Source organism: Anomaloglossus baeobatrachus, chromosome 1 (assembly GCF_048569485.1).
Source record: "Anomaloglossus baeobatrachus isolate aAnoBae1 chromosome 1, aAnoBae1.hap1, whole genome shotgun sequence".
NCBI lineage: Eukaryota > Metazoa > Chordata > Amphibia > Anura > Aromobatidae > Anomaloglossus > Anomaloglossus baeobatrachus.
Window position 1 is genome coordinate 516701087 of NC_134353.1, and position 27482 is coordinate 516728568.

Consider the following 27482-nt stretch of genomic DNA (forward strand, 5'->3'; position numbering starts at 1 on the left):
ATTAACACAAGTTAACCAACCCGGCATAAGTGTTGTTCAACTGCCTGTATAAAAGGTCACGTTACAGTGTTCACCTTAAAATAATCAAACCCAAAAAATGGGAAAAAGAGGTGGTAAGGGCTGTAGATGAGGTGGTAGTGACAGTGTTGGTCGCCCAAGCAGTGTGACCAAGCCAAAGGAAAAGATTCCTGCTTTATCTACCTCTGCCTTCCTATCTCAATTTTCTGTTCCACGTGGGAAACCACTCTTGCGCCCTGAACAGTGTGAACAGGTAACGAGTTGGCTAGCAGAAAATGCCTCCAGTTACTTGTTGAGTAGCAAATCCCAAGGGTCCACACAGACAGACTTGAGTAGCCCAGAGGCTGGACCATCGATTCCTCAGCCTGGTCCTCCCTCCTCACAACATTAGTATTCTAAGGAAACATATGACCCCAAAGCAGTTTACTTTTAGAAACTGTTTTCGGGACCCTTTGACCTTTCTTACCTCTCACCGCCCAACACCACCAAGGCACGTGAGGCTGTGGTGTGCAATGATGCACAGCTCTTTAAGCACCCAAGGCCAGAAGAAAGCCATGTTGTTGGCCGTGACATGCTGGGCAAACAGGTGGTAGTGTTTTAATATGATGAGACACAGTTGCCCTCAGGTCAGCCTGGAACACCCATTACCAAAGATAATGACCTTCAGGAATGTGAAGATGACCTGGTCGATGATGAGGTGACTGATCCAGCATGGACTGGTGGCATGAATTGCGAGAGCAGCAGCGCAAAGGAGCATGTACCCATAGTCCACAAAAAGGCTGTAACAGATAGGGTTTCGACCACTGCCAGAGGTCAACCAACTGTGCACATGACACCACCACATGTGTCATCTCAGAGTCAAAGGGTCCGTACAGCAATTGTGTGGGAATTTTCTTCCAAGAGTCCTTTGGACCAAGCGGTTGCCATTTGTCAAATCTGTCAGACCAAGCTTAGCAAAGGCAAAAATATTTCCAGCTTGGGCACCTCCAGCATGAGAAACCATATGTTAGCCAAGCACACCACTAGATGGTTGAGAGCTCTGGGTAAAATCACGATTTCCAGACTCAAAACACTGCCACTTCCCCTGGGCTGGCTGCTTCCCAAACTCGTGTGCAAGAAGGTGGCGCTGATGCCTCCTTCTCCCAACCTGATGTTGGCCACACTCAATCATCATCGAGCATCATTGGTGTCCCAGTGTTCCATTCAGTTGTCCATACCACAGACCTTCGAAAAGAAGCGAAAATACCCCGTTATGCACCCAAGGGCAGAAACCATAACTGCACACATTGCATGATTAATAGCCCGTGAGATGTTGCCGTATCGGCTTGAGGGAATAGAGGCTTTCCGCGACCTTTTGGCGATGGCAGAATATCAGTACTCTGTGCCTAGCCACCACTATTTTGCTCGTGCCATCCCCGCGCTCCACAACCACATGTCCATAAACATCAAACGGGCTCTCACCAATGCCATAACAGGGAAGGTCCACTTAACCACAGACACATGGACAAGCAGAAGTGGATAGGGACGCTACATCTCACTGATGGCACACTGGGTGAACTAGGTGGCGGCTGGTACAGAGTCAAAGCCGGCAACATCCCATATAATTCCCACACCCAGAATAGCTGATCACACTTCAATCACTGTTTTAGTTGCCTCATACACAGCAACAACTTCCTCCTCCTCCTACTCTTCATCTGGCTCCTGTGCATCCTCCTCAACATCTGCCGCTGTCCAACCGTCGACATCATTTCCCAGATAGGATCTCAGCAGCACTGCTTCAGCTAAGCGGCAACACGATCTACTGAAGCTCATCTGTATTGGTGACAAATCGCACACGGCACCTGGGCTTTTGAAACTGAGCAGACAGATGAGTGGCTTGCACCATTGGATCTCTGTCCAGGGATAGTAGTGTGCGATAATGGTCGTAATCTGATGGTGGCTTTAAAGCTTGAAAAGCTTGTTCACGTTCCTTGTATGGGCCACGTTGTAAATTTAGTAGTTCAGCACTTTCTCAAAAAATACCCTGAGATACCAGACCTACTTACCAAGTTACGACGTATTAGCGCCCATTTCCGCAAGTCATCTCCGTCTTTTTCTGGCCTGGAAGTGCTGCAGCAGTGCTTAAACTTGCCTCGTCATGGACTAATATGTGACCTCCCTACGAGATGGAATTCAACCTATCATATGTTGGCCAGGATCCATGAGCAGCAGAGGACAGTATCCCAATTCCAGCTGAAACATGCCCGTCAGAGGCAGCTGCCTGACATAAGTACTGCAGAGTGGGTCTGGATTGCAGACATTTGTCAGGTCTATGAGAATTTTGATTACTATACCAATATTGTGAGCAGTGAGGATGCTGTTATCAGCATTACCATTCCACTGATTTGTTTATTGAAACGCTCTCTAGCTGGTCTGACGGACCAAAGCGTTAATGCACTGTATCCAGACTTCACAATGGTTGCTAGTAATCCGCAGAACCTCGACCAACAAGCTCAGGCCACCTTTGATGAGCATCATGAGGATGAGGAGGATGATGAAGAACAGGAATGGTTTGAAGTTGCTAACCAAGGGATTGACAATCCAAGCTTCAGGGCTGTCCAGCATGAATGGCCTGAGAAGGAGCAGGAGGAGGAGAGAGAAACTGAGGAGGAGAGGAGGTTTAGGGAGACAGAATGTATTCTTAGCAGTGACACACAAAGGTTTCCAGCTCGGAGTGTGGCATACATGGCATACAAAGCCAAGCGACACTACTCTATCCTCCTCCTCCTGGACCTGTGCTCTGCTTCGACACAGTAGACCATTCCCTCCTACTACAGATTCTCTCATCTCTGGGCATCATAGACTTGGCTCTATCTTGGATCTCCTCATACCTAACCGACCGAACTTTCAGCGTCTCCCATTCTCATACCACTTCCTCATCTCAACTCCTATCTGTCGGTGTCCCCCAAGGCTCAGTTCTTGGACCCCTGCTGTTCTCCATCTACACCTTTGGCCTGGGACAGCTCATAGAGTCCCACGGCTTTCAGTATCACCTCTATGCCAATGACACACAGATCTACCTCTCTGGACCTGACATTACCTCTCTACTAACCAAAATTCCACAAGGTCTGTCTGCTATTTCATCCTTTTTCTCTGCGCGATTCCTAAAGCTTAACATGGACAAAACAGAGTTCATTGTCTTTCCTCCTCCTCACTCATCTCCTCCAACAAGCCTTTCCATCAAACTTGATTGTTGCTCACTCTCCCTAGTCTCACAAGCTCATTACCTTGGAGTAACCCTCGACTCTGCTCTATCCTTCAAGCCACACATCCAAGCCCTCTTCACCTCATGCAGACTACAACTCAAAATTATCTACCGGATCCGTGCTTTCCTTAACCAAGAATCAGCAAAAATATTAGTGCATGCCCTTATCATCTTCCGCCTCAACTACTGCAACCTCCTGCTCTCTGGCCTCCCTTCCAACACTCTTGCACCCCTCCAATCTATCCTAAACTCTGCGGCCCGCTTAATCCACCTCTCCCTTCGCTATTCCCCAGCCTCGCCACTCTGCCAATCCTTTCACTGGCTTCCCATCGCCAACGACTCTAGTTCAAAACATTACCCATGACATACAAAGTCATCCACAACCTGTATCCTCCTTACATCTGTGACCTAGTCTCCAGGTACCTACCTGCACACAACCTCAGATCCTCACAAGATCTCCTTCTCTACTCCTCTCTTATCTCCTCTTCCCACAATCGCGTCCAACATTTCTCCCGTGCCTCCCCAATACTCTGGAATGCTCTACCTTAGCATATCAGACTCTCCCCTACCGTGGAAAGCTTTAAAAGGAACCTCAAGACCCATCTCTTCCAACAAGCCTACAACCTACAATAACTGTCAGTCCAGTACACCACTGCGCAACCAGCTCTGTCCTCACCTATTGTACCATCACCCATTCCCTGTAGACTGTGAGCCCTCGCAGGCAGGGTCCTATCTCCACCTATACCAGTCTGTTTTGTACTGTTAATGATTGTTGTACATATACCCTCTTTCACTTTTAAAGCACCCCCATGTGGGCGTGATTCCATGGAGTCACATGAGCGACGTCACCGTCGCTCATTCTATCCTGCGCACGTTTACACTTACTATTGCGGCAGGCTTCTCTTCTGGGTTCTCCTTGTGAGTTTCAGATGCGTGAACACCCGGAAAAGAAGCCTGTCACAATGCACACAGGATAGAATGAGCGACGGGGACGTTGCTCATGTGACTCCATGATATCACGTCCACAGGGGCGTGATACCACGGAAAGTATGCAGGGGCAAGGCGCCGCCCCTGTGACCAAATACCCTGCTACTTACATAGGAAATATGGAGGTAATAAAACGTTTTTTTATTACTTTCATATTACACAATTTTACAACACAAGGATGGGTAGGGAGGTGTAATTAGGGCACACATGCGTCTTCTGATCAGATCAGAACGCATATTCTAGGTGACAGGTTCCCTTTAAGAATGTCCTTTTTTGCCTATAGCAAACAATCAAAGCTCCTACTAATGACCTGTAGCTCCCAGCTCTATTGATGTTAATGCAAGCAGGTTTTTTGGTGATTAACTGTAAAATACAAGGTTAAAATTTTCCCTCCAAACAGTTTATGACGATACCTGAGTGAAGTGAGGCAGCTGGGCAAAATTTTGTGATTGTAAATGCAACAGTGCACATTCTTTTCGCGGATATACACACACACACACACACACACACACAAACACACACACACACATACACACTCAGCTTTATATAATAGGTACATGTGTGGTCAATACAAAGGACTGGCACATGGCTTGATCCTTCCAAAGAAAATACTAATGACAAGGGGGCACTCACTGAGTGGAATAAAAGCAATTCTGGCAGCTATATAGGAAAGGGTTCTTTACAGATAAAGTAGTCAGATTGGGGAATGCCCTACCATAAGAGGTAGTAATGGCAGATACTATAACATTTTTTAAGAAAGGGTTGGATGATTTCCTCAGTAAGCACAAAATTGTCGGTTATAAATTATTTAGTGACAAAATTTATAATTGGTGAAGGAAGGTTGAACTAGATTTTTTTCAACCTTTTTAACTATGTAACCTCGCAACTATAAGAGCTAAATAATCTAAGGTTACCACATCAGACAAACTAAAACAAGCTATAGCTGGCATATTTGAAAGGGCCAGTATATATAGACGGGGAGCAAATTTGATAGGCTTCCTCACAACAGGTGACCAAAGAGAGCAAACATACAGAGTAGCAAAGATTACCTCTTGCTAACTTGCCTATAAATCAACACACAGCAGGTTGATGCCCTATTCTGCCTATGTTGCTCCCTGGCAACAGAAAATAGCACAGGTAGAGTGTCAGAATTGCAATCTAAATAGGATCAGATGCCAGCATGACAGTTGACGAAATTAGTGAAAATCTCCGTGTGACAATGATTAGTGATGAGCGACCTTGTAGATATTTGGGTTCGCTGAATCAGCACGGGGGAAAAAAAGTAGGTTCAGCAAGCAATCTTGATGCCAAACTTTACTTCAAACAATAAGCCCCATACAAGTCAATGTGGATGAAATGTTCAAAATGTAAAATGGCCATAGTGAATGCTAGGAAGCTGCAAATGGAAGTTAAATGGTAGCAAGAGCAGGATAGTTGTATATACTGTGTTTCCCGGAGGATCATGCTGATGAGGAGGAATTTCGGGTGATGCTACTCAAGTATACTGTACATCCTGATCTTAAACCCATCAGCATGCCAAATCATGAGTCAATTGTCAGGCATGCATGCTATACATGCACACAGACCAGAGATGAACAATGGTGCCGAGTAGACAAACAACTGCTTTAATCACGAAAGTTCAAATAAATTTATAACTATCTATATGGGGTCCCCCCAAGGGCATAATTATATTATATCATTGTATTTCCAGCAACCAGTACATAGAACATAATTGTAATATTAGGACAAAGGATGCAGACATACATTACAACATTTCCTGAAGTATTTCTCTAAGATGCGGGACAAAGCAGAAGTAAGATACTACTTGCTTCACTTGGTAAATTCCAGAGTCTAAAATATAGGTACAAAACATCTTTCAAATGTCCCTGTGCTAAATGACAATGAAAATGTGGATGCAAGTGCCATCTTTTCCTGTATTTTAGATAGCTTCTTATCTAACACGATATACTGTCCATAACAGTCCATAATCATGTCCATAACGATGCTGCAGTCAGACCATCTTCCAGGTCCATTTATTAAGGTTAATCAATATTCATTTCTACTTTCGTCAACCCTCTGTGCAAGTTTCTGTGATTGATTGCAGACTGCTATACACACCCTAACCCTGTGTCTGCGTCTGTGATTGGTTGCAGTAATTTTGCTGTATAGTAGTGTAAAAATAAATCTAATATATAAAGCTCAGTGTATGTGTGTATGTTTGTGTGTGTGTGTGTGTGTGTGTGTGTGTGTGTATGTGTGTATGTCCGCTAAAGGAATCCGCACCGTCGCATGTACAATCACGAAATTCTGCACAGACGCCTCATGTGACTAAGGGAACGTCATAAACTATGTTTGGACGGGAAAATTTAACCCCGTGCTTTACAGATAGTCTCCAAAATCCTGCCTCCATTAATCTGAATGGAGCTGGGAGATACGGGCTATTAATAGTAACTGTCAGTGGTTGCTATAGGAACAAAATAAACTGTTAGTATAAAAGCCGATGTGTGAGGTAATAAGATGGGGAGACGGATAAAGAGACAGAGACAGAAAAAGACAGACAGACAGAGACACAGACAGACGGGCAAAGAGACAGACGTGGAAAGAGACAGCCCTGGAAAGAGACAGCCCTGGAAAGAGACAGACCTGGAAAGAGACAGACAGGCAAAGAGACAGCCCTGGAAAGAGACAGCCGGGCAAAGAGACAGCTCTGGAAAGAGACAGCCGGGCAAAGAGACAGACTGGGAAAGAGACAGACGGGGGAAGAGACAGACTGGGAAAGAGACAGACGGGGGAAGAGACAGATGGGGAAAGAGACAGACGGGGAAAGAGACAGCCGGATAACGAGACAGCCCTGGAAGGAGACAGATGGGTAAAGATACAGATGGGCAAAGAGACAGACGGGCAAAGAGACAGACCTGGAAGAGACAGATCTGGAAGAGACAGACTGGGAAAGAGACAGGCTGGGAAAGAGACAGACAGGTAAGGAGACAGCCGGGCAAGGAGACAGTCGGGCAAGGAGACAGACGGGCAAGGAGACAGCCCTGAAAAGAGACAGCCCTGGAAGAGACAGACGTGGAAAGAGACAGCCCTGGAAAGAGACAGCCCTGGAAAGAGACAGCCTGGCAAAGAGACAGCCGGGCAAAAAGACAGCTTGGTAAAGAGACAGTGGGGGAAAGAGACAGCGGGGGAAAGAGACAGTCGGGGAAAGAGACAGTCAGGGAAAGAGACAGTCAGGGAAAGAGACAGTCAGGAAAAGAGACAGCCGGGCAAAGAGACAGCCCTGGGAAGATACAGCCGGGCAAAGAGACAGCCATGGAAAGAGACAGCCGGGCAAAGAGACAGACTGGGAAAGAGACAGCCAGGGAAAGAGACAGCCAGGGAAAGAGACAGCCGGGGAAAGAGACAGCCGGGGAAAGAGACAGACGGGGAAAGAGACAGACGGGGAAAGAGACAGACGGGCAAGGAGACAGGCGGGCAAGTAGCCAGCCGGGCAAAGAGACAGCCCTGGCTAGATACAGCCAGGAAAAGAGACAGCCCTGGAAAGAGACAGCCAGGCAAAGAGACAGACTGGGAAAGAGACAGACAGGGAAAGAGACAGCCGGGCAAAGAGACAGACCTGGAAAGAGACAGCCAGGAAAAGAGACAGCCCTGGAAAGAGACAGCCAGGCAAAGAGACAGACTGGGAAAGAGACAGACGGGGGAAGAGACAGACGGGGAAAGAGACAGACGGGGAAAGACACAGATGGGGAAAGAGACAGCCAGGCAAAAAGACAGCCAGGGAAAAAGACAGCCGGGCAAAGAGATAGCCAGGCAAAGAGACAGCCCTGGGAAGAGACAGCCCGGCAAAGAAACAGCCCTGGAAAGAGACAGCCGGGCAAAGAGACAGACTGGGAAAGAGACAGATGGGCAAAGAAACAGACATGTAAAGAGACAGACTGGCAAAGAGACAGCCCTGGAAAGAGACAGCCGGGCAAAAAGACAGCTCTGGAAAGAGACAGCCGGGCAAAGAGACAGACTGGGAAAGAGACAGACGGGGGAAGAGACAGATGGGGAAGAGACAGACGGGGAAAGAGACAGCCCTGGAAGGAGACAGATGGGTAAAGATACAGATGGGCAAAGAGACAGACGGGCAAAGAGACAGACCTGGAAAAGACAGACTGGTAAAGAGACAGGCTGGGAAAGAGACAGACAGGCAAGGAGACAGCCAGGCAAGGATACAGCCGGCCAAGGAGACGGACAGGCAAGGAGACAGCCCTGGAAAGAGACAGATGGGCAAAGAGACAGACGGGCAAAGAGACAGACCTGGAAAGAGACAGCCCTGGAAGAGACAGATGTGGAAAGATACAGCCCTGAAAAGAGTTAGCCCTGGAAAGAGACAGCCGAGCAAAGAGACAGCTGGGTAAAGAGACAATGGGGGAAAGAGACAGCCGGGGAAAGAGACAGTCGTGAAAATAGACCGTCGGGGAAAGAGATAGTCAGGGAAAGAGACAGCCGGGGAATGAGACAGCCAGGGAAAGAGACAGCTGGGGAAAGAGACAGCCGGGGAAAGAGACAGATGGGGAAAGAGACAGACAGGCAAGGAGACAGCCGGGCAAGTAGAAAGCCGGGCAAATAGACAGCCCTGGGAAGATACAGCCGGGCAAAGAGACAGCCCTGAAAAGAGACAGCAGGGCAAAGAGACAGACCGGGAAAGAGACTGATGGGCAAAGAGACAGACGGGTAAAGAGACAGCCAGGCAAAGAGACAGCCCTGGAAAGAGACAGCCAGGCAAAGAGACAGCCCTGGAAAGAGACAGCCAGGCAAAGAGACAGCCCTGGAAAGAGACAGCCAGGCAAAGAGACAGACTGGGAAAAAGACAGACGGGGAAAGAGACAGCCGGGTTACGAGACAGCCCTGGAAGGAGACAGATGGGCAAAGATACAGATGGGCAACAAGACAGACAGGCAACGAGACAGACGGGCAACAAGACAGACGGGCAACGAGACAGACGGGCAAAGAGATTGCCCTGGAAAGAGACAGCCGGGCAAAGAGACAGCTGGGCAAAGAGGCAGATGGGGAAAGCGACAGATGGGGAAAGAGACAGATGGGGAAAGAGACAGATGGGGAAAGAGACAGACGGGCAAAGAGATAGACAGGCAAAGAGACAGACGGGGAAAGAGACAAATGGGGTAAAAGACAGACGGGGTAAGGGACAGCCCTGGAAGGAGACAGCCCTGGAAGGAGACAGATGGGGAACGAGACAGACAGTTAGAGAGAGAAAGACAGACACAGAGAAAGAGAGAGACACAGAGATAGAGAGAGACAGACAGATAGACTGATACAAAGACAGACAGAGAAACTAATACAGAGACAGACAGAGAAACTAATACAGAGACAGACAGAGAAACTGATACAGACAGAGACAGACAGAGACAGACAGAAACTCAAAGAGAGACAGTTACTATCCCGGGCAACGCCCGGGTACTACAGCTAGTAAATAAATAATTTGAAAAAAAAAAAGACATAGGCTCCAGCCATATTTTGATAGCCACCGCTAGAAAAACAACAGCTGGTGGTTGCAGCCCCCACATATGAGCTTTAACGTGGCTGTATTTCAAAATGAAGGAGAAAAATATAGGCCCCTCCCCATTTTTGATATCCAGCCATTGGTGAAGCAGACAGATGGGAACTGGTATTATCACGATGAGAGGAGTCATTTATATAGCCCTCCCCCACCCTAAAAAACAGCCCTTAGCTGGACAGAATCGGCACATCACATTAGATGTAAAAATCATGGTGCTTTACCCAGCTCATCCTGATTGTCCTTGTGAGGTGGCAATCGTGGGAAAATAAGGGGTTAATGACAGCTGTAATTTATCAACAAATGACAGCTGTGTTTGAGCCCTAGATTAGTAATGGAAGGCATATACTAGACACTGACTGAGCTGCAGCTGTAAGTAGTGACTTCACTGAGTTTACCTGTGGTTACACCTGGAAGTTTCCATGGTCACCCTCCATTGACTGCAGGTAAACTCATCTCAACCTTACCTCAGGTGAACTCATTGAGTTCAATGAGACCTGTATCTTCTGGAAGGAAACCACAGGGGTTTTTTGCCAAGTGATGCTGATTTGGTTCTGGAATTCATACACCAAATTCCTGCACCAAATCTGCATCTTCTGGGAAAAAACCTGCATCTTAATGTGATGTGATTTTGATGCAATATTGATGCGATTGTTTTTGCCAGGAGATGCAGATTTAGTGCAAAAATTAATGTTGAAATTACAGCCCCAAATTTGCATCTTCTGGCAGAAAATTCACAAAAGAACTGGTTTTAGCTAGAGTTAAGCACGGTTCGTGGTTCACGGGGGTGGTCTAGATCGAACTAGAACTCGAGCTTTTTGCTAAAAGTTCGGCAGCTCGAGTTACGTTTGAGAATGGTTCTATCAGCAAAAGCAAGGCTTTTTACAGCTACAATGTGCAGGGAGCCATCACTGGCAGCCTGCGGTAAGCTGGTAACCAAGATAAATATCGGGTATCAAAGCAAAGCTTTGGTTAGTAACCCGATATTTACCCTGGTTACGTGTGCAGGGAGCCGACACTTCCCCGCTCGGCTCCGCCCCCCTCCTGCAATCGGCATGTACACACAGACACACACACACACACACTCACACGTCCCCAGCAATGCAGTCCCCGGCACTGACGTCTTAAACGTCACATGGCCCTGCTAATCTCCACCCACTCTGCACTCCGCCGCCCGCACACATGGCCCCGCTAGGCTCCACCCACTTCACACTCCGCCACCCGCACACATGGTGCTGCTAGGCTCCACCCACTTCGCACTCCGCCCGCACACATGGCCTCGCTAGGCTCCACCCACTTCACACTCCGCCGCCTGCACTCATAGCCCCACTAGGCTCCACCCACTTCGCACTCCGCCGCCCGCACACATAGCCCCACCTGGCACTCTGCACACATTACCCCACTTGGCTCCACCCACCTGGCACTCTGCACACATTACCCCACTTGGCTCCACTCACCTGGCACTCTGCACACATTACCCCACCTAGCTCCACCCACCTCGCACTCCACACACATTACGCCGCTTGGCTCTACCCACCTGGCACTTCGCACACATTACCCCGCTTGGCTACACCCACTTGGCACTCTGCACACATTACCCCGCTTGGCTCTACCCACCTGGCACTCCGCACACATTACCCCGCTTAGCTCCACCCACCTCGCACTCCGCACACATTACCCCACTTGGCTCCACCCACCTGGCACTACACACACATTACCCCACTTGGCTCCACCCACCTCACACTCCGCACAAATTACCCTGCTTAGCTCCACCCACCTGGCACTCCACACACATTACCCTGCCTTGCTCCACCCACCTCACACTCCGCACAAATTACCCTGCTTAGCTCCACCCACCTGGCACTCCGCACACATTACCCTGCCTTGCTCCAACCACCTCACACTCCGCACATATTACCCTGCTTGGCTCCACCCACCTCACACTCCACACACATTACCCCGCTTGGCTCCACCCACCTGGCACTCTGCACACATTACCCTGCTTAGCTCCACCCACCTCGCACTCCGCACACATTACCCCGCTTGGCTCCACCCACCTGGCACTCCGCACACATTACCCTGCTTGGCTCCACTCACCTGGCACTCTGCACACATTACCCCACTTGGCTCCACCCACCTCACACTCCGTACACATTACCCCGCTTGGCTCCACCCACCTCACACTCCGCACACATTACCCTGCTTGGCTCCACCCACCTCGTACTCTGCACACATTACTCCGCTTAGCTCCACTCACCTCGTACTCCGCACACATTACCCCGCTTGGCTCCACCCACCTCACACTCCATACACATTACCCCGCTTGGCTCCACCCACCTCACACTCCGCACACATTACCCTGCTTGGCTCCACCCACCTCGTACTCTGCACACATTACTCCGCTTAGCTCCACTCACCTCGTACTCCGCGCACATTACCCCGCTTGGCTCCACCCACCTCACACTCCGTACACATTACCCCACTTGGCTCCACCCACCTGGCACTCTGTAAACATTACCGCACTTATCTCCACCCACCTCGCACTCCGCACACATTACCCCTCTTGGCTCCACCCACCTTGCACTCTGCACACATTACCCCGCTTGGCTCAACCCACCAGGAACTCTGCACACCTTACCTCGCTTGGCTCCACCCACCTCGCACTCCGCACACATTACTCCATTTGGCTCCACCCACCTGGCACTCTGCACACATTACCCCGCTTGGCTCCACCCACCTGGCACTCTGTAAACATTACCGCACTTATCTCCACCCACCTCGCACTCCGCACACATTACCCCACTTGGCTCCACCCACCTTGCACTCTGCACACATTACCCCGCTTGGCTCCACCCACCAGGAACTCTGCACACTTTACCTCGCTTTGCTCCACCCACCTCGCACTCCGCACACATTGCCCCGCTCGGCTTACCTGCGGTGATGAAGTCCCGCTCTCCTGACCTCAGCGCTGTCACTGTCTTCCATGGCCGCCGCTTGTGACATCTCCTTCTCTCGCTTCTGACCCGAGACTGTGACTAGCGGTGATGTCACAGGCTCCCGCGATACTTGGCTGTGAAGGCGGCGGTCATTGAAGTCAGTGACAGGTCTGCTATCAGCAGTGTAGGAGATCGTCACCGCAGGTAATGTACCTCGCTCCTGACAGCAACGCTCGTCATTCCCTGCAGTGACCTGGGCTAACCTATTGATGTTAGCTCAGGTCACTGCATTGCTCTCCCAGCCAATGGGGATCATTCCGTTCTTCATTGACTGGGACAGTGACTATGGTATGGATCGTCATAGGAACCTCTTGGATTACAGCAGACCTGGATTTGTTTTTCTTTCTAATAAATTGGTGAAGGAGGGAATGTTTTGAGCAGTGTTTTTTCAAATAAAAATGTGTTTGTCGTCTATTTTTTTATTACTGACTGGGTTGGTGATGTCGGGTATCTGATAGACGCCTGACCTCACGAACCCCAGGGCTTGATGGCAGGTGACATTACACATCTGGTATTAACCCCATATATTACCTTGTTTGCCACCGCACCAGGGCACGGGATCAGCTGGGGCGAAGCACCGGGATTGGCGCATCTAATGGATGCGCCACTTCTGGGGTGGCTGCGGCCTGGTATTTTAAGGCTGGGGAGAGTCCAATAACCATGGACCTCCCTAGTCTGAGAATATCAGACCCCAGCTGTCCGCTTTACCTTGGCTGGTGATCCAATTTTGGGGGGACCCCCACGTGTTTTTTTTTTTTTTAATTATTTATTTAATTTAAAATAACAGCGTGGGGTGCTCTCAGTTTTGGATTACCAGCCAAGGTGAAGCTGCCAGCTATGGTCTGCAGGCTGCAGCCGTCTGCTTTACCCTAGCTGGCTACAAAAATATGGGGAACCTCACGTCATTTGTTTTAAATGTATTTGATTTTTTTTTGTAAATACAAGGCTAAGCACCCCTTAGTGCCACATGAAAGGCACCAAAGGATGCAAAATTACAAAATGCAGGAGAGTGGGACATGATGTGTCTTTCTGCCATTATAATGACAGAAAAGGTTGATATGAAGTGTACAAGCACAGGAAAATCACCAGAGCGCTCTACGCTGTGAAAAGCAGAAGAAAATGGCTTTGGAGTGAACATGTGACCGCCTCATGTAGGTTGAAGCTATGGATCCTGGGCAAATTTATGTATTTTCCCTCCTTCAGTTCTTTTGCAGTACGCAAAAAAAACCGGAAGGCGTACGGATGACATACGGATCGTATACGGAACGGAAACGGATGCCACAGTGATGCACCCGTGAAAAAAAGGACCGTTTTTTGAGGACCACAAAAATGGATTGGTCGTGTGAATGTAGCCTTATTCTGATCTGCCGTTTATAAACAGCAGGCAGAAATAAGTGAATAGCGCCCCCCAGTGTCAGAAAATCTCCGGGGTTTCAGGGGTAGCTGAGACCCTGGAGATCATGATTCAGGCCATTTTTTCTGGTCGCCGCTCACGTGATCACCGGTATACACCATATACCGATGATCACATTACAGTAAATGACAGCGCCGGTAAAAAATTATTTATCTCCCATCTGGCATGAACAAACATGTCAGATGGGAGATAAATCTACTCCCCAGTCCCTTCCGGTCCCCCGCTGTCACCAAAATGCCCCCCCACCCTCTCCCGGAAATCCAAGATGGCTGCACACACAGCAGTGCGCTGGCCGCATTCACACTACTCCTTTGATTTCTGTCGCATTTGCCATGAGACATGCGACAGAAAACTCCTCCCCAGGCCCTGCCAGGTCACCCCCTATAACCTCATCGGTGTTTCCGGTGTCCCACAGTATCTGTGCAGCGTTGATCCCCCGCGGCCCCCTCCTTCACAATAGACACTGCCGCTTGCACAGAGCGGCTGTCATCTCAGCTTCCTGTGTTCAGACACAGTGAGTGGCGGTAACCCATGCATCTGTAAGCTACTGAAATGCCCTGCTCATGAGGTAAGGAACATAGTTGATCAGGAGAGCTATACTACATTTCCAAATGGAGGTATTTGATTTTATAGCTGCCCTGCTGAACGACTACCAAACATGAGAGTCCGTTATATTCCACAAGTAAACACATCTAAATAGCGAGCTCTGTTTAGTATTCATTCAGCTGGATAACTGAACTTAAAGGGCTATTCCATCTCCAAGATCATATCCCCAATCTATAGTAGGTGGAATAGCAATAATATCAGCAAATACCAATATTTGGAAATGTAGAATAGTTCTCCTGATTAGGTATGCCCTTGCCTCATGAGCAGGGCATTGCAGCTTTGGTAGCAACACTTACGACATGGGAGAGTGGGTGCAGATTCATTGCACCCACACTCCTCACACGTAGGGTCTGCACTCCTAGAAAATGGGGAATACATTCCCTGAGCGTGTCCCCCCCCATATTCTAGATGGTCCAGAGTCATCGTGTAACCCCCTCATTTTTTTCCTTACAATAAATTGGTGAAAGAGGGAATGTTTTGGGGAGTGTTTTTTCAAATACATTTTTTTTGTCTATTTTTTTTGTTAGTACTGACAGCTTGTGATGTCGGGTATCTGATAGATGCCATGACATTACAAACTGCTGGGCTTGATGTCAGGTGACCTTACAGCTAGTATCAACCTCATTTATTTTCCCGTTTGCCACTGCACCAGGGCACGGGATGAGCTGGGGTGAAGTGCCAGGATTGGCGCATCTAGTGGATACGCCACTTCTGGGGCGCCTGCTGCCTGCTATTTTTAGGCTGTGAAGTTCCAATAACTATGGACCTTCCCACCCTGAGAATACCAGACCACAACTGTCTGCTTTACCTTGGCTGGTAATCCAATTTGGGGGGGACCCTACTATTTTTGTAATTATTATTATTATTGATAAAATAATTTTAAAAAAGAGCCTGGGGTGACCTCCACATTGGATCCTCAATCAAGGTAAAGCTGCCAGCTGTGGTTTTCAGGCTACAGAAGTCTGCTTTACCCTAGCTGGCTATCAAAAATGGGGGGACCCCACGTCATTTTTTTTTAAATAAAACAAATTAATGGGCTTCCCTATATTTTGATTGCCAGCCAAGGTAACGCCAGGCTGATGGGGGTGGCAACCCGTCGCTGTCTGCTTTAACTGCGCTGAGAATCAAAAATACCGCGGGGTGCTACGTCATTTTTTTAATGATTTATTTTTACAGCACTGTCATGTCAGGCAATCAAAATACAGGGAAGCCCATTTTTTTTTTATTATTTAAATAAATAATAAAAAATATATTTGGGCTCCGGCTGCATTTTTTGTATTGCTAGATAAGTGTAATCCAAGCAGCTACTGGCTGCTAACCCGCACTGCTTGGTGTTACCTTCACTGGCAATGGAATTTTTTTTTTTCCCCAAAAAACTAAAAAAAAACCTGGCGTGCGCTTAACCATATTTTTGTATGTTAGCCAGGTACAGCAGGCAAGTACGGGCTGCCCCCAACCCCCAGCTGCCTATTCGTACCTTGCTGGGAACTAAAAATATAGGGAAGCCCCTTTTTTTATTATTTCATGAATTTCATGAAATAATTAAAAAAAAAAAACGACGTGAGCTTCGCCCCATTTTTGTGTCCAGCTGGGTACAACTAGGCAGCTGGTGGATTAGAATCCGCAGCACAGGTTGGCCCAAGGTTTCTGGGTGCCTCTGCTGCGAATTGCAGTCTGCAGCTACCACAGAAAATGGCGCTCTCATAGAAGCGCCATCAGGTTGCGCTGCATCCAACTCTTCCAGCTGCCTTGGTGACGGTGGCTAGCTGAGTAATAAGGAATAATACTGGCTTTGTTTTACTAGCTAGTATTAAGCCAGAGATTCTTAATGTCAGGCAAGTTTGATCCGGCCATTAAGAATCTCCAATAAAGGGTTAAAAAAAGACACCACACAGAGAAAAAATACTTTAATAGAAATAAATACACAGACACATTAGAGACTCCATGTTTATTACTCCCTCACATCCCTCCACGATCTGGCTCTTCTGTCTTCTTTCTCCTTCAACACATGCAGCTCTGCTCCATCAGCAGCGCTGCATAGGAAGAAGGCGGTGCTATTTCCTGTGCAGTGTTCTCACTACGTGAGTGAGGAACTGCTGCTTGTGAGCGGTGACGTCACCACTGACAGGCGCATTGCTATAGCAACGGTGATCTCCGTTATAGACTGGCTGTGGCAGCTGGTTTATAATGGAACGAGGAAGCAGACCGGGAACCCGACCGCGTGCCAGAGCATGTCCCCGGTACACGGCGATACACAAACGATCACCGCGTACTGGAGAGATGCACTCGTAGGTCCTACATGACGCGTTATAGTCATGTGACCAATCTGTAGCCAATGACATAACAGACACGTGACTGGTCACATTGCTATTTTGACGTCACGATAGGTCCTGTCAGTGCTGGTTACCGGGAGGATGCAGTGATCATAGGAAGGAATAGCGACATGAGACAGAGTGCAGGAGGGATCGTGGGGATTGGTAAGTGTTATGGCAATGTTTATTAACTGTTTGTGTACATTTATTATGTGTTTTTATGTGTTTGTGATTGCCTCCCATTGTTTCCTATGGGGTTCGAGTGGTTCGCCGAACCGGTTTGCCGAACCAAACTCGAACGCGACCTCCATTCAGCGAACCAAGCTCGAGCCGAACCGCGACTGGTTTGCTCATCTCTAGTTTTAACGCCAATTTGGTTTGATTTTCTGCCAGGAGAAAAATGCAATCAAATGCAAATTTGATGCAGTAATTTGGTTGTAGACATTTCTGCACCAAATCTTCATCTCCCAGCAAAAAAACCACATCTAAACTGTGTTTTTTTTTGCCAGGAGATGCAGATTTGGTGCTGAAATATTTACACCACATTCCTGCACCAAATCTGAATCTTCTGGCAAAGAAGCATCTAAACGCGAAGTGACTTTGATGGGTCACTTTTCCAGGAGATGCAGATTTGGTGCAGGAATGTCTGCAACCAAATACCGAATGTGCACACATTGCCTAATCCGGCATTAAGTTCAATTATGTCACTTGAGGTGAGGTCACTGAGTTCAACCTAAGGTCCCAGCTAAGGTACCGTGGGAACCTCCAACTGTTACCTCAGGTGAACTCAGTGACGCCACCACTCACAGCTTCAGCTCAGTCAGTATGTCCCTGACAGTCACACTGAGTGATCACGTTTTCTAATGTGACTGTGCACTGCGACCTCAGATGTAGCAGAGCTTGGATCATCGTGGCACCTTCTGTTGACTACATTGGACCTGCAGGGGTGATTTGGGGGTTAATAAATTGGTGAAAGAGGGTGTTTTTACAATAAATGTTTTTTTTCACTGTTTGTGTTTATTTATTTTCAGTTACAAGATTAGTAATGGGGGTCTCAGAGACCCTTACCCATTATTAATTTAGGGTTTGATGACAGCTGATAAATATGAGCTTTCATAAACACCTTATATTACCCTGATTGACAGAGCACCAGGGCAATCCAGATGAACTGGGTAAAGCACCTGAATTGTTGGCTGGGTATCAAATTGGGAGGGACTGCACTATGTTTTTTTTATTAATTTATTTAAATAATTTAGAAAAGCCACATGGGTTCCCTCTTATTTTGGTACACAACTGTTATGATCCGGAACCATGGAAGACCATCACAAATCATTGGTAAAAGGTGACAAGAGCATTGGCAAGTAATCTGGCCGCCATCCCCTCACTAACCATCAACACTAGAAGTAGCCGAGGGGTGAACTAACATCCTGTGCACCGCAAACCCAGCCGGAGAACTAACTATCCTAAAGGAAGGAAAGATGAATAACTCTCTGCCTCAGAAAATAGACAAGAATAGCAAGCCCCCCACATTCAAAGAGTGCAGTGATATAGGAACAACACAATACACAGATAGATGACAGGATTAGCAAAAGGTGAGGCCCCCACTGACTAAAATAGGAAAGGACAGGAAAGGGGCTGATGGTGGCCAGAGAAAAACCCTGCAAAATCCCAAATTCCTGATAGTACAAAAAGGCCCTCAGATCGCACGATCTGAACTCTGTCCTATACCAGGTGCTCTTGTCAAACCAATGAACAGAAAACAAGAATCATAACAAATTCAACAAGCCACAAACACATGGACCCAAAGGAGCTATACTACAAACAGAACTGCAGGGAGTTCCCCAGCCAAGCAACTGAGGGGGAAAATCCCTGCATGCAATAAACTGAAAACAACCACAGCAAATGACAAACCCAGACAAGAGCAAAAGAACCAAACAATAAATAAAGAGCAAGCACTTATCTGGGGTAGATGTGGTGTGGAGCAGAATGAAGCAGGCTGGTAATACAAAGAACAACTGACATCCGGCATAGCCTGCTATCAGACCAGGATTTAAATAAGCAGAGAGTTAGCAAAGGAAACGCCCATTGCACAACACACCTGGTCAAAGTCCAAACCATTCCTGGCCACCAGAGGGAGCCTCCCAGCAGCCAAAACATAACTAACATTCACAACACACAGCCAAGATAATGAGCATAGCTGGCGGCTGCAACCTGTAGTCATCTGCTGATTCTGCGCTGGGTATCTATATACGGGGCACTCTATGTCATTTATTATATTTATTTATTTTTACACTTTATTCGGGCAGACAGACTCCCTCTGTGAGGGTAACTAATCGCAGACACTGGCACACTGACAATCTGACTGCAGCCCATCACAGATGCTGTCACAGATGTTGGGCAGGAGAAGCAGTGAATATGTATGAGATGTAATGAGCAAACCCAGAAGCAGTGTTACAGCTTTGCCATGGAGACTCTTAAATATGTCCAGCTTTAATTATTTTGTTTCCTTTTTTAACAGTGATTTCCCTACCCAATCACAGCCATGCTACTTGGCATGGCTGCAATGGGTCTGCACTCAACCTAAAAGTTGCAACCTTTCAACAAGCTTTATTCGGGGGACAAACTTGAACAAGATCTGGACGTTCAGTCAAAAGTCTGTTTAGTGTTCAGCACCAAGCATAAGGTATTCGGTACGGACACCGAACTTTAAAGTTCGAGTTCACTCATCCCTTACAATGATTATGCCAATATTTCCCATAACAACTGACCATTCAAATGGGGAAATTAGAATTAAACAATGAGGCCCATAGTCGTGCTTGTGAACTTCGAAAGCTGTATTCTGCAATGCTTGTGGGAGTTACCATGAAGCAAAGGGATGAGTATTGGTTAGCAATGCTTTCAGACCCACCCTCACTATAAAAACAAATTGGATGAATTTCTTCCAGCTTCTGAAAGGAATCTAAATGCACTATCAAGATAAACTCAGTTGCCTTTACTGAAAAGCCTTTTCTGAATGAACGCTTAAGGCTGCTTTACAACAGACAATCTATCGTGCGATAGATCGTCGGGGTCACGGTTTTTGTGATGCACATCCGGCATCGCTGGCAATGCCGGCCTGTGTGACACCTCCTAGCGACGCAGTATCGCTCACAAATCGTGAGTCGTGTACTGGTCGCTAGGTTCCATAATATCGGTTCTGAAATCGGGCGCCGGTTGTTCATGGTTCCCGTGGCATCACACGTTGCTCCGTGTGTCATCACAGGAGCGATGAACATCGCGTACCTGCCTCCCGCGTCAGCCGCCGGCTCTATGTGGAAGGAAGGAGGTGGGCGGGATGTTTACATCCTGCTCATCTCCGCCCCTCCGCTTCTATTGGCCAGCGGCCGTGTGACGTCGCTGTGATGCCAAACGTCCCTTCCACTCCAGGAAGTGGACGTTCGCCGCCCACAGCGTGGTCGCACGAGACGTAATTATGTGTGACGGGGGTTACCGACTTTGTGCGCCACGGGCAGCGATTTGCCCGTGACGCAAAAAGGACGGGGGCGGGTATGATCTATTGTGAAATCGCACAATCGGTTGTACCATGTAAATCCGTGCAGCCTTTAAATTACAGACCACAAGAACACTGCAATGCATGCAGACACAACGTTCAACTACCTGTGTCAGTGTAAGTATACAGCTAGAGTATATTTGACATGGTGGAAATTTTTTTTTTACAGCCACTGCAACAACCCAGATCATTTCAGCAACACAGATTTTCTAACTGGATTATATTCTCTCTATGACAGTTTTCTCACGTACCGGAGACACGTACAATGTGGACCTATGTTTTCCTAATCGCTTGGACACACGTAAGTATTTTGGAACGGAATGTGTGTCCATTCCGTACTTACATGTGTCCATATGTTTCTCACGCTGACATGTCCATTTTTCTCCGGCATCACAGGTGTCACACAGTCCGCACCCGTACCAGACGGATGTAGTGTGGATGTGGTTCCATGTGACACGCGCCGGAGAAAACTCAAGTGTCAGAGAAAAAAATAACAAATCTTTACTCACCTTCTCCAGCCCTCCTTTCTCTGCCACTGCTGTCACTTGCTTCCGACCGCCGCTCATTATGCTCATTGCATATTCACTTCACTGCGGCCGGAAGCAGCAGCAACGGGGAGTCGGCAGGACCGGAGACCACAGATCAGCACCACGGACAGCAGCAAGTACCATGTGAGTATGCAAATTACCGGTTCTCCATGTGTTATCACAGATAGCACACGTAGAACACACGTGGCCCGCACGTACCGGAGACACGTACTTACCAAACGCAACACGCAGGGAAAATACGTGTCTCACGGCACGTGCGTGATTTTCACGTATGTGTGGCAGAGGCCTGAAGCATATTGCCACAGTGGGCATACTGTTGTGTCCATCTTTCTGTGTTATATTAGGGATGTTGATTTGTCACACAAGAGCGAGCCAGGTTATTTGCTTCCAGTATTGATGTTTGTCAAAATTAGTTATGTAAGGATCAGAGGAAAATTTTAAGTTCTGACTTCTGATGCCAATGATTAACTTAGCCATACCTTATGTTTAACTTATTGTCCATTTGCTTTTTTATACATCATTCTGCTGCCATCAGTGTAAATGAATCACATTCAGTCGGCATCTACTCACTGTCCACCATGCTATTTATACTTTATTGCTGTTGATGAGACTGCCATTGCTGGGTGTCCACCACCATACATTTATTTGCCTGTCCTGTCCTAACACTCTATTGTAGTATTCTTTCTGCAGGAACTGCTCAGTGATGCCAGTCATACATTTTGTGGTTTGCCACTGTGTTTTACAGTATTAGACTGTACCGCTGTTACTTTTTTTTAACTGCCATATATTTCTTTGCCTGCCCCAATTTGACTTTCCATACTGTTTCTGCTGCCACCACTGTACAGTACACTTTGAACTGTGAAATAAAGGAAATCTCTATCTACAGCATCTGTGGTTTTTAGCGCGGCATTTAAAACCGGTTTTCTATTTGATTTATATGATAACCTGCTTTCCGGGGCCGCTGCTAAACCACATAAAACCACTCACATGCGAACATAGGGAGTTGTGACTGGCACAACCTTACCAGGTGAGTGTATCTCTTTCTGTTCTGTCTCTCTACCCTCATACTGTGTAAGACCCTATTGCGCTTTTTCCCCCCTACAGCACCACTGTACAGTCACACCAACCACACACATCTTTTTTGTTTTTATGTAGTTTTTTTGTATTCAGTACAAACAGGGAGTGGCCCCCTTCTCAGCGAGCTGGACATTTCATTCTGTGAATCCCCCTGACTGTGTGTGTCCTGTTGGGACCCGGTCGCTCTCAGCCCTTAGCCACATTGAGGCCTATTTTAGACCCATGGTAAGGTTTTAATATTAGAGAGTGTAGGTACTATCCCAACTGGGTACACCTTGACGTTTGGTGGGATAGCTTTATGCTTTTTTTGATCAAAAACAGTGTTTACTAAGTACCCTATGTTTATATGCACTATGCTTTTATTTAGTTACAGCAGGGTATGTTTTCACCATTTTTTTCCTTGGTTTCTCTTTGTCTTATGGCCAGTGTGAACATGGTCTCACAAGTTCCATGTATACCATCTCATACTCCGGCTCACTTTTTTGTTTTTATGTAGTTTTTTTGTATTCAGTACAAACAGGGAGTGGCCCCCTTCTCAGCGAGTTGGACATTTCATTCTGTGAATCCCCCTGACTGTGTGTGTCCTGTTGGGACCCGGTCGCTCTCAGCCCTTAGCCACATTGAGGCCTATTTTAGACCCATTGTAAGGTTTTAATATTAGCGAGTGTAGGTACTATCCCAACTGGGTACACCTTGACGTTTGGTGGGTTAGCTTTATGCTTTTTTTGATCAAAAACAGTGTTTACTAAGTACCCTATGTTTATATGCACTATGCTTTTATTTAGTTACAGCAGGGTATGTTTTCACCATTTTTTTCCTTGGTTTCTCTTTGTCTTATGGCCAGTGTGAACATGGTCTCACAAGTTCCATGTATACCATCTCATACTCCGGCTCACTTTTTTGTTTTTATGTAGTTTTTTTGTATTCAGTACAAACAGGGAGTGGCCCCCTTCTCAGCGAGCTGGACATTTCATTCTGTGAATCCCCCTGACTGTGTGTGTCCTGTTGGGACCCGGTCACTCTCAGCCCTTAGCCACATTGAGGCCTATTTTAGACCCATGGTAAGGTTTTAATATTAGAGAGTGTAGGTACTATCCCAACTGGGTACACCTTGACGTTTGGTGGGATAGCTTTATGCTTTTTTTGATCAAAAACAGTGTTTACTAAGTACCCTATGTTTATATGCACTATGCTTTTATTTAGTTACAGCAGGGTATGTTTTCACCATTTTTTTCCTTGGTTTCTCTTTGTCTTATGGCCAGTGTGAACATGGTCTCACAAGTTCCATGTATACCATCTCATACTCCGGCTCACTTTTTTGTTTTTATGTAGTTTTTTTGTATTCAGTACAAACAGGGAGTGGCCCCCTTCTCAGCGAGCTGGACATTTCATTCTGTGAATCCCCCTGACTGTGTGTGTCCTGTTGGGACCCGGTCACTCTCAGCCCTTAGCCACATTGAGGCCTATTTTAGACCCATGGTAAGGTTTTAATATTAGAGAGTGTAGGTACTATCCCAACTGGGTACACCTTGACGTTTGGTGGGACAGCTTTATGCTTTTTTTGATCAAAAACAGTGTTTACTAAGTACCCTATGTTTATATGCACTATGCTTTTATTTAGTTACAGCAGGGTATGTTTTCACCATTTTTTTCCTTGGTTTCTCTTTGTCTTATGGCCAGTGTGAACATAGTCTCACAAGTTCCATGTATACCATCTCATACTCCGGCTCACTTTTTTGTATTTATGTAGTTTTTTTGTATTCAGTACAAACAGGGAGTGGCCCCCTTCTCAGCGAGTTGGACATTTCATTCTGTGAATCCCCCTGACTGTGTGTGTCCTGTTGGGACCCGGTCACTCTCAGCCCTTAGCCACATTGAGGCCTATTTTAGACCCATGGTAAGGTTTTAATATTAGAGAGTGTAGGTACTATCCCAACTGGGTACACCTTGACGTTTGGTGGGATAGCTTTATGCTTTTTTTGATCAAAAACAGTGTTTACTAAGTACCCTATGTTTATATGCACTATGCTTTTATTTAGTTACAGCAGGGTATGTTTTCACCATTTTTTTCCTTGGTTTCTCTTTGTCTTATGGCCAGTGTGAACATGGTCTCACAAGTTCCATGTATACCATCTCATACTCCGGCTCACTTTTTTGTTTTTATGTAGTTTTTTTGTATTCAGTACAAACAGGGAGTGGCCCCCTTCTCAGCGAGCTGGACATTTCATTCTGTGAATCCCCCTGACTGTGTGTGTCCTGTTGGGACCCGGTCGCTCTCAGCCCTTAGCCACATTGAGGCCTATTTTAGACCCATGGTAAGGTTTTAATATTAGAGAGTGTAGGTACTATCCCAACTGGGTACACCTTGACGTTTGGTGGGATAGCTTTATGCTTTTTTTGATCAAAAACAGTGTTTACTAAGTACCCTATGTTTATATGCACTATGCTTTTATTTAGTTACAGCAGGGTATGTTTTCACCATTTTTTTCCTTGGTTTCTCTTTGTCTTATGGCCAGTGTGAACATGGTCTCACAAGTTCCATGTATACCATCTCATACTCCGGCTCACTTTTTTGTTTTTATGTAGTTTTTTTGTATTCCGTACAAACAGGGAGTGGCCCCCTTCTCAGCGAGCTGGACATTTCATTCTGTGAATCCCCCTGACTGTGTGTGTCCTGTTGGGACCCGGTCGCTCTCAGCCCTTAGCCACATTGAGGCCTATTTTAGACCCATGGTAAGGTTTTAATATTAGAGAGTGTAAGTATTATCCCAACTGGGTACACCTTGACGTTTGGTGGGATAGCTTTATGCTTTTTTTGATCAAAAACAGTGTTTACTAAGTACCCTATGTTTATATGCACTATGCTTTTATTTAGTTACAGCAGGGTATGTTTTCACCATTTTTTTCCTTGGTTTCTCTTTGTCTTATGGCCAGTGTGAACATGGTCTCACAAGTTCCATGTATACCATCTCATACTCCGGCTCACTTTTTTGTTTTTGGTTTTTATTTATACTTTATTGCTGTTGATGAGACTGCCATTGCTGGGTGTCCACCACCATACATTTATTTGCCTGTCCTGTCCTAACACTCTATTGTAGTATTCTTTCTGCAGGAACTGCTCAGTGATGCCAGTCATACATTTTGTGGTTTGCCACTGTGTTTTACAGTATTAGACTGTACCGCTGTTACTTTTTTTTAACTGCCATATATTTCTTTGCCTGCCCCAATTTGACTTTCCATACTGTTTCTGCTGCCACCACTGTACAGTTCACTTTGAACTGTGAAATAAAGGAAATCTCTATCTACAGCATCTGTGGTTTTTAGCGCGTCATTTAAAACCGGTTTTCTATTTGATTTATATGATAACCTGCTTTCCGGGGCCGCTGCTAAACCACATAAAACCACTCACATGCGATCATAGGGAGTTGTGACTGGCACAACCTTACCAGGTGAGTGTATCTCTTTCTGTTCTGTCTCTCTACCCTCATACCGGGTAAGACCCTATTACGCTTTTTCCCCCCTACAGCACCACTGTACAGTCACACCAACCACACATCTCCATGGCAAAAATCCATCCCAACTCTCTACCTTGCAGCTCTTGCCACAGCCAATGCACAGCCACACATCACCTGGCTGCCAATTGTGTTTAAAGGGAAGGTGTCGTGTTTTTTTATTTTGTATTAATAATAGTGATTAGGAAATCCAGTATTTTTAATACAAAATTAAACTCACTGTTTATTCAATTTTTATTTACAGTAATTCTAGTTTTACTTAAGCACTGGGCACTGCCATCTTGGATTGCTACGAGTAATGACAGTTACTCACCTCCTTTATAGCAGTGCCCAGGGCAAAGAAGACCGTTATCGGAATGTGACCCTATACTTAATACAGGAGAGCTCCCTGCTGTCATCTGGACGTGCCCCCTGAGCTATTCAGATCACAGCAGAGGGAGGAGATCACTGCCATCTTTGTGGATCACACAGCGTATGTTGTGTGCTCCACTTTCCCCCTGTCACCCGACAAAATGTGTGAGTACCGGCACCGTACTGCCGGTCCCCCCCGCCGCTGTTACTGTCTCCAATGACACTCGCTCTACCCCGCTCTCCCCCCCGACAATGCCGCTACATTCCTCGCTGCTGCATGCATGCATAGCATTGTATGTGTGTGTGCATGAATGCATGCAGAGCATTGTGTGTGTGTGTGCATGCAGTAGAGCATTGTGTATGTGTGTGCATGCATGCAGAGCATTGTGTGTGTGTGCGTGTGTGTGCATGCAGCAGATCATTGTATGTGTATGCAGGAGAGCATTGTGTGTGTATGTGTGTGCATGCATGCAGAGCATTGTGTGTGTGCGTGCCTGCAGCAGAGCATTGTGTGTGTGTCTACATGCATGCAACAGAGCATTGTGTGTGTGTTCGTGCATGCAGCAGAGCATTGTGTTTGCATGCATGCAGAGCATTGCGTGAGGACGTGCGTGCATGCAGAGTATTGTGTGTGGGTGTGCAGAGCATTGCATGTGGGCGTGCATGCAGAGCATTATGGCATGTGTACATAGAAAGCATTGCATGCGGGCATGCGGAGAATGCAGCACTATGCTGTGGTCCTCGGTTTCACTTTAAACATTAGGATCCCTTTGCGATCACCAATAAAATAGCTCCTGTAAGCCTAAAATTCTTCTTCCCTTTTGGAAACACCCAGATTGGAAGGGGGAGCTTCACATGCGGGAGGTCAGATTCTTCCCACTTTTACTGCAGCTGTAATGTGATCTAGTTCTACATTAGCTCTACAGCAGGATTTCAGCAGCTGCTCTCCCTAGTGTTTAAAAGTGGAAAATTTCAAACTTTTTTATTTTTTTATTATTTTGCTCAATTAAAAACAAATAATATTATTTAAACAAAACATTAAAACATTAATACTTTACATTTTTTGAGTTATAGAATTTTTTTAGACGACACCTTCACTTTAATGAAGGTAGAATGTATTGCTTATGATGGTGTTGCTGTTGCTGGTCCTTTCCTGCCACATATATATTTCCCTGCTCCAATTTAACTTGCCATGCTGATCCTAATACAGTCACTGCAGTCACACAAGCCATATATCTCCAGGATGCCCACTTTGTTTCATAGTGCTAGACTTTAACACTGCTGTTTAGGCTGCCACTGCTGGACCT